This window comes from Astyanax mexicanus, chromosome 22 (genome assembly GCF_023375975.1).
Source record: "Astyanax mexicanus isolate ESR-SI-001 chromosome 22, AstMex3_surface, whole genome shotgun sequence".
Taxonomy (NCBI): Eukaryota; Metazoa; Chordata; class Actinopteri; order Characiformes; family Acestrorhamphidae; genus Astyanax; species Astyanax mexicanus.
In genome coordinates, this window is record NC_064429.1 from 5,881,399 (window position 1) to 5,895,698 (window position 14,300).

Sequence of the window (14,300 nt, forward strand, 5' to 3'; positions counted from 1 at the left end):
TCCACCAGTCTTACACACTGCTTTTGGATACCTTTCAAGCTTACCGCTCAGCTTGGTTTGATGGATTGTGATCATCCATCTTCCTCTTGATTATATTCCAGAGGTTTTCAATTTGGTAAAAATCAAAGAAACTCATTTTTGTCGATTTTTAGGAAAATTAAAGGATTTTAAGTGCACCTTATAGTCTGAAAAATACAATCCTAGATCTCTCTCTCTCTCTCTCTCTCTCTCTCTCTCTCTTTCTCTGAGTGCTCTTACCACTTCATCTCCACTGGTCTATTCTCAGTAGCTTCCTCTGTATTCCGCACACATGTTGTATCTCTCCAGAGTGCCACCTGCAGTCATTAATAAAGCAGAGGTGAGCTCAGCGGAGAGCGGGCTGCTCTCCGGGGATGCAGCACTCTCCGATAATGGACCGAGCTTCCCAATCTCAGCATCTGTACCGGTTCTTGTTATGCACAGTCTGCTACTCTAATCCAACAAAGAACAACCTTTAGCTCTGATTCTGGTCAGGATGAGTTCTGAGAAGGTTGCTGTGGAATAAAACATGAGGGCAGAAGGACAGACAGCAGGGCTGTATAAGGTGACCCTGATCACTGTAAAATCCTTTGTTAGCTATAGTTATCTTCTCTCAGTGGAGAGCCTACAGACCAGAGACCATCCAATGAAATGCTTTGGGTTTCTGTGATGCTCGTTGCTATCTTACACCCTGTCAACTAGGGTTGCAACGGTATGAGATTTTCACGGTATGATAACCGTCTCGGAAAATACCGCGGTATCACGGTTATCACGGTATCACAGTTTGTTACATATATTATTATTTTTTTGTTCAATTAACTATTTATTGTAGAAACTACACCATCAGGTGAAGGAAACCATGTTTTTCCACTACTCTTAAGGGCATTAAGAGTGTATATATAAAAAAAGTTGGTATATAACCAGATACTGCAGAAAGAGGGGATTTATTTCTGACATGATCCTCACAATAGAGATTTCTATTTTAAGGCTTTCACACCGAGTCTGGTTTTAACATATGAAAAACAGGCACGTCAGAATTAGAAAATGAACGCATGTAAATGAATGGCGTCTTTCACATCCAGTCCGGCCAGGACCTTTACACGGACACGTGAATCCATCGTAGCACGCACTTCACGCCTGTACCTGCGTGTCCAAATTTCGGATAACTCAGCGCTTTTGCGGGCGCTTACCGCATGGGTTGTGCACGACTACAAAGAAGTTTTATTTAGGTTATTTAGGTAAAATTATAAACTGAACACATACTTTGCGCTGCACAGCGGGGTGGTGTTCTCGGAGATGGGAGAACAGGTTTGATGTATTTCCTCCTTTAGCTGTGACTTTACGGCCACATTGATTACAAGCTTGTTGATTACAAGATTACAAGTCTGTTTTCAGGCTGTTTGAATGAGCGAAATATGATCAGAATTATGTAAATTAACACTAACATAGAAGCATAGAAATATTATTTAATAAAAATTATTTTTAAGAACAGCTAAACACAGTGCGGAGAAGTTCACGTGCGAGAGAGAGAGAGAGAGAGAGAGAGAGAGAGAGAGATTTGCGTGTTCTGATATGAGCTACTCACAGGTAAAGGTTCTCTTTTATCTCCTCGTGCTCATTTTAGTCCAATACATAATTCTGCAGTTTCTCAGTGTTTTCTGTCGTATTCTGTCGTATCGCGAGCGCTTACAACTAACACCGCGGGCCGCGAGGTGCAGCCGTGCTGCCGCTGTTATGCCGAATCCGACTCCCTGCTCAATCCGACTCCCGCTTCGCGGACAGAATCGGCACAACACCCCCCGCTGTAGAACTGCGGGAGTGAAAACAGCGCTTATAATTAAGTTAGTTAAGTTTCAGTTTTCGTTATTTGGTTCGTTTTCATTAACAATAATAATTGGTTACTTAGCATTAACATAGTGATTATCACACCAGAGCTTTATTTAAAAATAAAATATATAATTAAAAAACAGATGCCTACATCTCAGACTATTTTCTAGAGCCCAACCCGACCCGGCCCGAGGAATGTGGTGGGAAATCTCGGCCCGAACGGACCCGATCTCGGGTCGGGCCTCGGGTCAGGTCTGGTTCGGGCAGAGAATCTAAGCTCTAGTCTGATGCACTTTCTGCTGTTCTCACCGCTGTGTGCTGAGCAGCTGAAGCGGAGCAGAGTTGCGCATGCGCGGGTGAGTTTCTCCGCTGGCTTGCCTTTTACCGGTAATAAGCAAACACACACGGTATGATAACCGTGCATTTTAATACCATGGTATACCGTGAAACCGGTTACCGCTGCAACCCTACTGTCAACAGTCTGTTTTCACACCTCGCACCTGTGCTGTTAAAAAAGCATCAGAGTATGAATAAAAAAAACTGTACCACTTTAAAATAAGACTATCTTTATAAAGGGTTTATAAATGGTTTACAATTAGTCTATTAATGGTTACTAATTAGGTTGTAAATGCCTTAAAAATCATTAATAATCAGTTATACATATTACACAATATTACACATACGTAGAAAGGGCAACAATATAGATAGCTGTGGGTTCACTATTTGGCAAACAACAGGTCACTGTTGCCCTTTCTATGTATGTGTTATAACTAATTATTATTTTTTTTAGGCATTTACAACCTAATTAGTAACCATTAAGAAACTAATTATAAACCATTTATAAACCCTTTATAATGGTACCAAAAAACTGATGGTCTGGTGTGGTGGTCTGGAAGTGAGGTGTGTTTAGGTAAATTTCTGGCATGTTTTTATCTTACCGGCAAAAAAAAAAAGATGCGCCACTGACTGATTAAAACCCTGACAACAGTCATCCAATCCTATCTTAGCCATGCAGGAGTCGCAAAGTGTGCGTTGTGTGTGCTTAGCATGTCATTCTTACACGCACAAATAAAAGTGCTACAGCGCAAATTTAGCTTTTACATCAACAATAAACCACGCTGTTAAGATATGAACGCGCCAAAGTCGGAGCTCACCTGACTCTTAAAGGGAATGACAACTGACCCGCTGATTTTTTTTTTCTCACATTACGCTCAAATCATGCTTTTTACCTGTTTCGAGCCGCACAAGGCGTATTGTTTGCATCCTCAAGATACTAAAGACACGCTGACATGCCCTAAATCACGCTGCATGATGTGCAAATGAACAGTGAGCTATAGATAGCTAAAATATAACCCGAAAACAATAAAAAAAAGTGTTTGTCCTCCGCAATCCCCTGATCTAAACCTGATTATCAAAGATGAACTTAAACTTGCCGTTTTCCTGGATTGGAGATTGCACACTGTAGTCATTTGGTGTTACACTTGATATGCAGTTTACTATATTTTTGGGACAAAAAGGCGGACTTGAAATCATTTAATTTTCCCCCCAAAAATTGACAGTGCGCCTTGTAATCCGTTACTCCTTATGAATTCTACCAGTCAGGTATTATTGAGCAGTAAAGCCACTCTGCTGAAGTACAGCATTATACATGTGAGTTTTTGGTAAAGTTTCTCCAGCACTAAGGCTGGGTGCAGCAGAATTAGCATTAGCTGCTGTTAGCCACAGTGCTAATACAGTGCACAGTGCTCTTTGGCCACTAAGTGCTCTTTGGCTCTTTTGCTCTTTGGCCATTCAGAGGTGAGTATATTGGACTGTAGTCTGCATGTATATCGTATTAAAACAAGCTACATGGGATAAACTGCTAGCTAGCTAGCTAGCGCCCTGGAACTGGTTACTGGAATTCTCAGGCTTCTTCAGTCTAGCGCTATCGAGTTGTATTTTTGTCCCACAAGTCATGCTGTTAGCGGCTAATGCTAATGCTGCTGCACCCAGCCTTAATGCTGGAGAAACTTTACTGAAAACTCACGCAAATTCGACAAAATATTACAAATCTAAGCCCACTGTAAATAAACAAAAGCACTTTACTCACCCAAATAAACTTAATTTTTCTTTAGGATGGAAATCTGTCTAGATTATTTTTTTTTATTACAGTTTCGTGTACTTAGGCTTAGCTTCCCTATTAGAAGGGAAACATGGCGACACCCTTGCTCACTTTAATGTAGGCATCCTTACTAGTGTCGCTTAATGTGCTGTAAAATCTGATGCACCTTATGTATAATAAATATTGGGAATTAAAGTTATCCCTATAGTAAACTGTAGAAGAATAGCATGCTCATTAATTAAAATACCTGCATAGAGATGCCGTAACACATGCATAAGCTCTACCATAAGCCGTACCTTGAATAACAAGTACAATCCAAACAAATACGTATTATAAACCTTTCAATCAATTGCTATGCATACATGTGTCCCTGTGCAATCCGAGACAGATACAGTGTATTAGCATGATAAATCATGTTACGCCTCAACTAACTCAATCACCTCCGTTCACGATCAGCCTCCCTCTCGGCCTCCAGCTGATCTGGCTCTCAGTTTGACCCTGATTAAAACATCTCGGACCGGCCAGGCTGTAATTATGGATCTCCTGAAGGCAGTGGAGCAGAAAGTCTCTGGTAGCTCCCAGTCTGTCCGAACTCCTCGTCCCGTTGTTTATCCACCAGCTCGGGAAGTCTGGGCTGCAGGCCGGGCCGATATGATTGCATCAGCAATTACACCTCTTTTTTTGTTACTTCTTCTTCCCCGGCGTTTTCATTTAGTGCCATCTCCCTGCCTGTCAGTCAACCCCGCCAACAAATTGCGTCTCTCGGCACTGTTAATTGGAGGGACATGGCGGGAAATGTAATTTGGCACGTCCTGTGATCGTTTTCCGCCATGCTGGGGGGCTGGAGAGCGAATATTGCAGTTTGACACTCAACACCCTCCACAGTGAAAACAAAGCTAATAGCTTATATACCCAAACTGCTAGTCTAGCTTCTTTAAATGAAAAAATAAAAAAAAATGGAAATATGATCCTGGTATCCTTGGTAATCCTACAGTACCAATCAAACGTTTGGACACACCTTCTCCTTCTCATTCCATGTTTTTAAATGTTTAATTTCCTCCAACATTGTAAATGAATTCTGAAGTGATCCATACTGTGAAAGAACATATAAAGAATCATGTAGTACTTGGAATATAATCAAGAGGATTATGAATTTTTGCACCAGGAGTAAAGCAGCATAAAGTTATCCAAAAGCAGTGTGTAAGACTGGTGGAGGAGAACATGATGCCAAGATGCATGATTAAAAACTGTGATTAAAAACCAGGGTTATTCCACCAAATATTGATTTCTGAACTCTTAAAACTTTATGAATATGAACTTGTTTTCTTTGCATTATTTGAGGTCTGAAAGCTCTGCATCTTTTTTTTTGTTATTTCAGTCATTTCTCACTTTCTGCAAATAAATGCTCTAAATGACAATATTTTTATTAGGAATTTGGGAGAAATGTTGTCTGGACTTTATAGAATAAAACAACAATGTTCATTTTACTCAAATGTATAACTATAAATAGCAAAATCAGAGAAACTGATTCAGAAACTAAAGTGAGCTATACTCTGTGAAGCATTTAGGTGGCTCTTGCTTTTTCTTTCCTGGAGGTAGTCCTGATGAGAGCCAGTTTCATCATTATAACATTTTTGATGGTCTTTGTGATGACTGCACTTGAGGATACTTTCAACATAAGTTCTTGAACTGTTTCGTCTGATAGACCTTCATTTTTCTTAAAGTTTTTTTTTTCTTCTTTACTTTTAGTTGTGTATTTCTTGCTTCTCATAATATGGATTAGAACATCACTCAGATTCACTGTATACCAACTGTATTTTTAAGCAATAGAACACGAGAGGGAGAGTGTTATCACGAATAACATCACGTCTGTGATTTGGCCGTAGATCATCAAAGCCGTGATGTTATTCGTGATAACACACGACCTCGAGTGTTCTATTGCTTTTATACAACTTTTTTTTTTTTACAAAATGAGTAAAGAAAGTAAATCAAAGAACTTTAAGAAATTCAGTTAGAATATGCTTTAATATGGACTGTGCCTTCCGCCAAAAAGTAGTTCCACAACAACTGTAACAGAACTGAAACTTAACTACAAAACAGTGTATGGTTCATACAGACTAACACCACGAAAGTTAGCTTGAAATTAAAATTGTGAATAAGTGAAGATGGTAACGTTAGGAGGGTGAAATAACGCTAATACTCTCCTCTCCTGCTCCGTGGAGTCGTCTTCAGGTGAAAGCTGTGTGTTTTTTGAGCATTTCTGCTTGTTTTGCTGCGTGTTATTAGTTTTAGCTAGCCGGCTGGACTGTGGTTAGTGTAGGTTAGCGTAGCCTGCTTTAGATCAGCATTAGCTTAGCTTAGCGTAGCCTGGCAGGTTAAGTTAGCGTTCTGGCTGTCAGACGGCATTAGCCGAGCGATTTTCCTTCCCTTTTTTCCACAAAAGACGAGTCAGCGCTGCGGGCGAGCGCGCCGCGGCTGAGCGCTAGCCTGTGCTAAGCTAACGCTGCTGCTGGTGCCGGTGATTCAAAACTGTACTGTGTATATAAATACGCCGTTACTCTGCAACACGTCGGCGGAGTGATACAAGTTTAGTGTAAGAAGGCCGTGATGTTATCACAAATATCGGCACGGCTAGAACACTTCTCAACCAATCAGATTGTGAGGTTGGAACTTACTGTTGTATAATACTTCACAACTTTACAAACAATACTCTCAAACACATTATAGGTCCTATCTCCTAATATATTATATGTATATGTCTGATTAGTTTTATTGATTAACCAATACTCTGTGCTTCACAGGCTCACACTGAACCATTGAACCAATCAATGGGCAGTTAGGTTTTAGACTTGTTCTAACATCACTGTAACATGACACACTTCCAGTCATGCACACTGGCAGCCAATTGATTTGCATGTACAAGCTACAGTGGCTTGCAAAAGTATTCATACCTCTTGGACTTTTCCACATTTTGTCACCATACTGTCACGAATGAGGAGGGTGGACACAAGTGCAGATAATTTACAAATTTATTAAGTAAACAAGATGAAAGAAAGCGAAACAGAAAACAAACACGGGTAACGACTAAGAAAACAACACTTAACGAAACATACCTGGACTGAAAAAACAGAGATACAAAAGACCACAAAATCCAAAACTGGTAACCGCATATACAGGAAACAAGAATACAAAAGACTCGACAAGAAAACTCATACTCATACAAAGGGCTATTTATACACAAGGAGGGTGAGGACCGGTAATGAGGGGGCGGGGTTACAAACAGGACACAAGGTAACAACACTAATGGCTAGGGCGGGACTAGGGTGTAGACAGGGACCAAAACTTAACAGTAGCACATGGCTGGGAACACATGACAGGAGCACAAGGGACCAATTGAGGGAAAAACACAAGACAGACATGGGCTAAGGTGTGAGATTTACAACAAACTCAAAGTATTGCAAAAAATTCCACAAACTTCTACGACAAATCTTTTGTATTTTTTTTTATTAGTAACCACATTGTGTGTATGGAGCAGCTGTTGGATAAACCAGCTACTGCTCAAAAGTTTGGACAGCCCACACATCCAGAGTACACTAGCGTCAATAGCCGCATGCCGCAATAGCGACATGTGTTTGCACGTTGCACAACCACCTAGCAACCACTTAGCAACCACCATGGACGCCATAGCAACACCATAGCAACCAGCTACAAATCAGCCCTGCAGCCCTACAAACTCGCAGTTTCTGCAGAAACTATGCAATCTGTTTTTGATCTGCCACTGGATAACTAAGTTAGTATGGTTTTCTTTTCTTTTTCAAAGTTGTGATTTAAGATGATCGATGCCCTTCAGAATTGCACAGGATGTAAATGAAAGGCAGATCGAAGGAAGGCAGCTCTCCAATTTGGCTCTTAACTTTGATTCCTGCCATATTTAAGATGTAGAAAAATGTAGATGTATAATGCACCGCTCCACACAATAGCCATAGAGGATAATCATTTAAATGTATACAAATGAAGCTCATGCTGACAGAAAAATGTCAGAATTGATCATCTCAGCCCAGAAGCGAGAGAATCGTTCCATCGTGCATGGAGGAACAGAGAAACGAAGATCTAATGCCCTTGTCTGAGGAGTAAGTAATATAGATAGTAAAGTGCGGCCGCTCTGTCACTGGGAAATAAATACGACGGGTGGCAGCCGAGGACAGGTACAGACGAGATGGGCGCTCGCCACTTTATTGCTCATGCTGGCGGTTGGTGCGGCGGCGCGGCGCTCTGATGGATGCCCGGGCGCCTCTGCATTACTCGGAAACCTGGGGACGAGGCAGGCAGGGATGAGGGCAGGCAGAGAGGCAGGATTCAAACATCCAGCAAGACTTCCAGGTGATGAATGTGGTCAGCAGCGATATATATATATATATATATATATATATATATATATATATATATATATAAAAAGAGAAATATAGAAATCAGCAAAAAATAAGACTTTCTAGACTCGGCCGGACTGACACTCACCGCTCTACAAACTTCCTCCCTTCCTCGCTTTATTTTTTTATTTATTACAGCACTGTCCCCTGACTAATTACAGCATGTTGCATCTCATTTTGCAGTGGCAGCTACTTTTCCCTCTTGCCAGCAGGGCTTTTCTGGGAGTTGGAGGAAAAGGAAAAGTTTGTGGGAAAAGTATTTCTATATTTTGCACTTCTGCTCTTTCCTGGAGCACAAAAATAATCAGACCCTTGGGCTTTACGGGGCCGGCCTCAAGGCCAAGCTCCTCACCTGCCATCCCCCGTTTGGTACTAATGCTGCAATATGAATTTAACTGGCTTTGTTTTGGATCAGATGGATGGAAGTTGGAAAAAATGATTATGTTTATGGAGTTATGGTTCGAGGCTCTGAGGCGGCTATTAGGCAACATGACAGTAATCTTACTGGGTGGTTAATCTTTAACAGGAGGCAGCGAACAAAACTAGTATTAGTATAAGTGCTGCCTTCCCAAAGTCAACAAACCGAAGGACGAGACAGAGAGAGAGACGCAGATACTGTTGCCCAAGCATTGCAAGTTTGAATTTCTGATAATTTTCCTTCAGCATCAGCAGCCGGAGTCTGAGAGAGAACAATTAAGAACCATGCTCTCTCTGGGTGAATACAGTTGGTGGCGCTCTTTCCACTCCCATTGTGTTGTTGGGGTTGGCAAAGGGACTCGGATGGATGGAAGGAAGGATGGATGAATTCAACTGACATTCAACTAACACTGAATTGAATGTCCATTAAATTTAACTTAACCCTATGTTGAATGTAAATTATTCAAAAAGAATCTAACCTTACACCTAACCCTAACCCTTACCCTTAATCAACCCTAAAATCTAACCCTACACATAACCCTAACCTTAACCATTAATCGACCATAAAATCTAACCCTACACCTAACACTAACCTTAACCCTTAATCAACCCTAAAATCTAACCCTACACCTAACCCTAACCTTAACCATTAATCAACCATAAAATCTAACCCTACACCTAACCCTTACCTTAACCCTTAATCAACCCTAAAATCTAACCCTACACCTAACCCTAACCTTAACCCTTAATCAAACCTAAAATCTAACCCTACACCTAACCCTAACCTTAACCATTAATCAACCATAAAATCTAACCCTACACCTAACCCTAACCTTAACCATTAATCAACCATAAAATCTAACCCTACACCTAACCCTAACCTTAACCCTTAATCAACCATAAAATCTAACCCTACACCTAACACTAACCTTAACCCTTAATCAACCCTAAAATCTAACCCTACACCTAACCCTAACCTTAACCATTAATCAACCATAAAATCTAACCCTACACCTAACACTAACCTTAACCCTTAATCAACCATAAAATCTAACCCTACACCTAACCCTAACCTTAACCATTAATCAACCCTAAAATCTAACCCTACACCTAACCCTAACCTTAACCATTAATCAACCATAAAATCTAACCCTACACCTAACACTAACCTTAACCCTTAATCAACCATAAAATCTAACCCTACACCTAACCCTAACCTTAACCATTAATCAACCATAAAATCTAACCCTACACCTAACCCTAACATTAACCATTAATCAACCATACAATCTAACCCTACACCTAACCCTAACCTTAACCCTTAATCAACCCTAAAATCTAACCCTACACCTAACCCTAACCTTAACCCTTAATCAACCCTAAAATCTAACCTTATACCTAACCCTAACCCTAACCTTAACCCTTAATCAACCCTACAATCTAACCCTACACCTAACCCTAAACTTAACCCTTAATCAACCCTAAAATCTAACCATATACCTAACCCTAACCTTAACCCTTAATCAACCCTAAAATCTAACCCTACACCTAACCCTAACCTTAACCCTTAATCAACCCTAAAATCTAACCCTACACCTAACCCTAACCTTAACCCTTAATCAACCCTAAAATCTAACCCTACACCTAACCCTAACCTTAACCCTTAATCAACCCTAAAATCTAACCTTATACCTAACCCTAACCCTAACCTTAACCCTTAATCAACCCTACAATCTAACCCTACACCTAACCCTAAACTTAACCCTTAATCAACCCTAAAATCTAACCATATACCTAACCCTAACCTTAACCCTTAATCAACCCTAAAATCTAACCCTACACCTAACCCTAACCTTAACCCTTAATCAACCCTAAAATCTAACCCTACACCTAACCCTAACCTTAACCCTTAATCAACCCTAAAATCTTACCCTACACCTAACCCTAACCTTAACCCTTAATCTACTCTAAAATCTAACCCTACACCTAACCCTAACCCTAATCTTAACCTAAGCTTAAAATCTAACCCTACACCCAATTGTAGGGAAGTTGGAAAAGTGATTATGTTTTCGGGGTCGGTTTGAGGCTCTAAGGCGGCTATTAGGCAACATGACAGTGATCATACTGGGTGCTTAATCCTAAACAGGAGGCAGCAGATAAAACTAGTATCGGTAAAGTGCTGCTGTGCTCTATATGAGTCTATTTAAGAGCCAGCTGCCACCTCCAAAGTCAACAAACTAAAGAACAAGACAGAGAGAGAGAGAGACGCAGATACTGTTGCCCAAGCATTGCAAATTTGAATTTCTGGTAATTTTCCTTCAGCATCAGCAGCCAGAGTCTGAGAGAGAACAATTGAGAACAATGCTCTCTCTGGGTGAATACAGTTGGTGGCCCTCTTTCCACTCCCATTGTGTTGCTGGGGTTGGCAAAAGCAATGGATGGAAGTTTATGGAGTCGGTTTGAGGCTCTGAGGCGGCTATTAGGCAACATGACAGTGATCATACTGAGTGCTTAATCCTAAACAGGAGGCAGCAGATAAAACTAGTATCGGTAAAGTGCTGCTGTGCTCTGAGATGAGTCTATTTAAGAGCCAGCTGCCACCAACGAAGTCAACAAACCAAAGAATGAGAGAGAAAGAGAAAGAAAGACGCAGATACTGTTGCCCAAGCATTGCAAGTTTGAATTTCTGGTAATTTTCCTTCAGCATCAGCAGCCGGAGTCTGAGAGAGAACAATTGAGAACCATTCTTTCTTTGGGTGAATACAGTTGGTGGCCCTCTTTGCACTCCCATCAGTCCCACTGCGATGCTGAGGTTGGCAAAGGCACCTGAGTGCTTTGGATACAAAGTGATGCTGCATTTGTGTCAGTTTGAAAAAAAAGTGGTACCACTTTAAAATAAGACTACCTTCATAAATGATTTACAGTTAGTTTATTAATGGTTACTAATTAGGTTGTAAATGCCTTAAAAATAATTAATAATCAGTTATAACACATAATTAGAAATGGCAACAATAAATATGCTATGGGTTCACTATTTGACAAACAACAGGTCATTGTTGCCCTTTCTACGTATGTGTTATAACTATAATTATTAATGATTTTTAAGGCATTTACAACCTAATTAGTAACCATTAATAAACTAATTGTAAACCATTTATAAACCCTTTTATAAAGGTAGTCTTATTTTAAAGTGGTACCAAAAAAGTTGGTCCAAGGCTCTGAGGTGGTGAGGAAAGTCAATTTTTTTCATGCTTTAGGTACTATTAGGCAACATGAAAGTAATTGCTGAGATGAGTCTATTTATCAGCCAGCTGCCACCAACAAAGTCAAGATAAGACGACCAAAGACTTAATTTCTTTCTTTCTGAAACTTTTCTGTAAACGAAATAACTAGGTCTTTTGTACAGAAATGGTTTAGTAATATAAAACAACGTTATATACAACTCAATGAAGGCAGTCTGAGATGCTTGGTCTGGGAAGTCTGGCTTCACCTGTGGTTTGTAATGCACAGTTTGGTTGCAAAATTGACAACATAGTAGACATTTTTATCTTAATTCCTATGAAATAGAAAGTAATATTACATTTCATACCAAAAGATACCATCAAAGCAATCAAAGCACTTTATAATGTTAAGGAATGTTCTTAATAGAGAAGCTGTTCACTTTTTTTTTTTTTTTTTTTTTTTTAATAGATTCTTACATTAACAATATGTAGTAGTCCAATTTCAAGACACTGCAGATGTTTTTTTTCTGCCAGGTAAAACAAATTGTTGTTTTTTGTGGTACATTTTTGTCATGCTTGTCATTTCCAATCATGCAGCTTGCTATCAGCTACCGGAGCCCTGAGAGAGCACAATTGGTCCTGTTCTCTCTGGGTGGGTACAGTAGATGGTGCTCTTTCCCCTCATCACTCCTAGGGTGATGTCGATCAGCCCAAGGCTGCGTCTGTGAGCTGATGTATCAGAACTGAGTCGCTGTGCTTTCCTCCGAGCGTTAGCGCTGTGATACTACTCGGTAATGCAGCATCAGCAGCAGTTCAAAAAGAGGCGGAGTCTGACTTCACATGTATCAGAGGAGGCACGTCTCACGGTTTTCTTGATGGTAAACCTACAAGCAAGTTCGAGGCTTCTTCATTATCCTTGTAATGAGTCCTTTAATCATCTAAAACAGTAATAAAGGCAATTATTAACAGAAAAACTTTAAATTTAGTGTATGTTAAAGCAATCTTTCCCGTAAAACAAGGGAATATTTGACTAATTAAATATTTCCTAGCTTTTTTCTTCTTTACTGACACTGTTAGTGTACTGTTTTTTCTGATTCCACCACTGTTTGTTAGCCTGACTACCTCGATACCGCAGGTAATGCGACAAAGGCGAGGCAAATATTCAAAATGTCACCGCGCCCGTACAGAAGGCAGGAGGGAAATCAGCGAGGCAAGACTTCCTGTCAGACGCCTATCTCCGCCCCGCCGAGACTACAGAGATACGGCGGGAAACTGAGTACCTTTTCTGTATCAGCGCGGCTTTAATTGATTTCCTTTCAGCTTCACGCACAGGCATCCACACACACACACACTCTTACGCACACACACACACACATCCTCAGGGAGTGATAATCTGGAGAGTTGATCAGGCTGAGCTGGGAGACGTGGAGGATTGGTGACCGCCGGTGATCCTCAGTAAGAGGCGGAGGCGAGTGTGATAAGGCCTTATTGACCACTGTCTTGTCAACTTTCATCAGATCTGAAGGATACAGGATATTTCAGTTCCTGCTGCCAAAGGTGATGCTTCATCTGCTTCATCTCTGTCCGTCAGCCGCCGTTTATTCTTTCCACTTACAGGTCCTTCTCAAAAAATTAGCATATTGTGATAAAGTTCATTATTTTCTGTAATGTACTGATAAATATTAGACTGTCATATATTTTAGATTATATGATCATTACACACAACTGAAGTAATTTAAGCCTTTTATCGTTTTAATATGGATGATTTTGGCAAAGAAAAAGTAGAGAAAAAACAAAAATCCTAAATCTCAAAAAATGTGCACATTTCATCCGACCAATAAAAGAAAAGTGCTTTTAATACAAAAAGTACAAGAAGTCAACCTTCAAATAATTATGTTCAGTTATGCGCTCAATACTTGGTCGAGAATCCTTTTTGCAGAAATGACTGCTTCAGTGCAGCGTGGCATGGAGGCAATCAGCCTGTAGATACAGCAGTGCTGCTGGAGTTCTTAAACACCTTAGTGCCTAAACTGGACTGAGAATAGTCCACCATCACCATTACATGAACAGTAATGAAGGACAAGAGGACAACCAACACAATCCTTCTGGTTATTCTCCAAATGTAGTGATCTGTAGGCAAACCAACAACCATGCACGCCAACTTTGCTATCGTAATGACGGGAAAAGTATGCACAGAAGGCATGTACTCATTTTCTTAATTTATTTATAATAGGTTTGTTTTGGGTATAATGTGAAATAAACCAATAAGAGTGTCACTTGCCTTTAATT

The 14,300-nt window shown here is 40.3% G+C and overlaps 1 protein-coding gene across 1 annotated transcript in view; it reads left to right on the forward strand.

Annotated features, from left to right (window-relative positions):
• zmat4a (zinc finger, matrin-type 4a) overlaps positions 1-14,300 on the forward strand; it is a 217,994-nt gene that overhangs the window by 169,359 nt on the left and 34,335 nt on the right. The gene's annotated exons all lie outside the window — the stretch shown is intronic.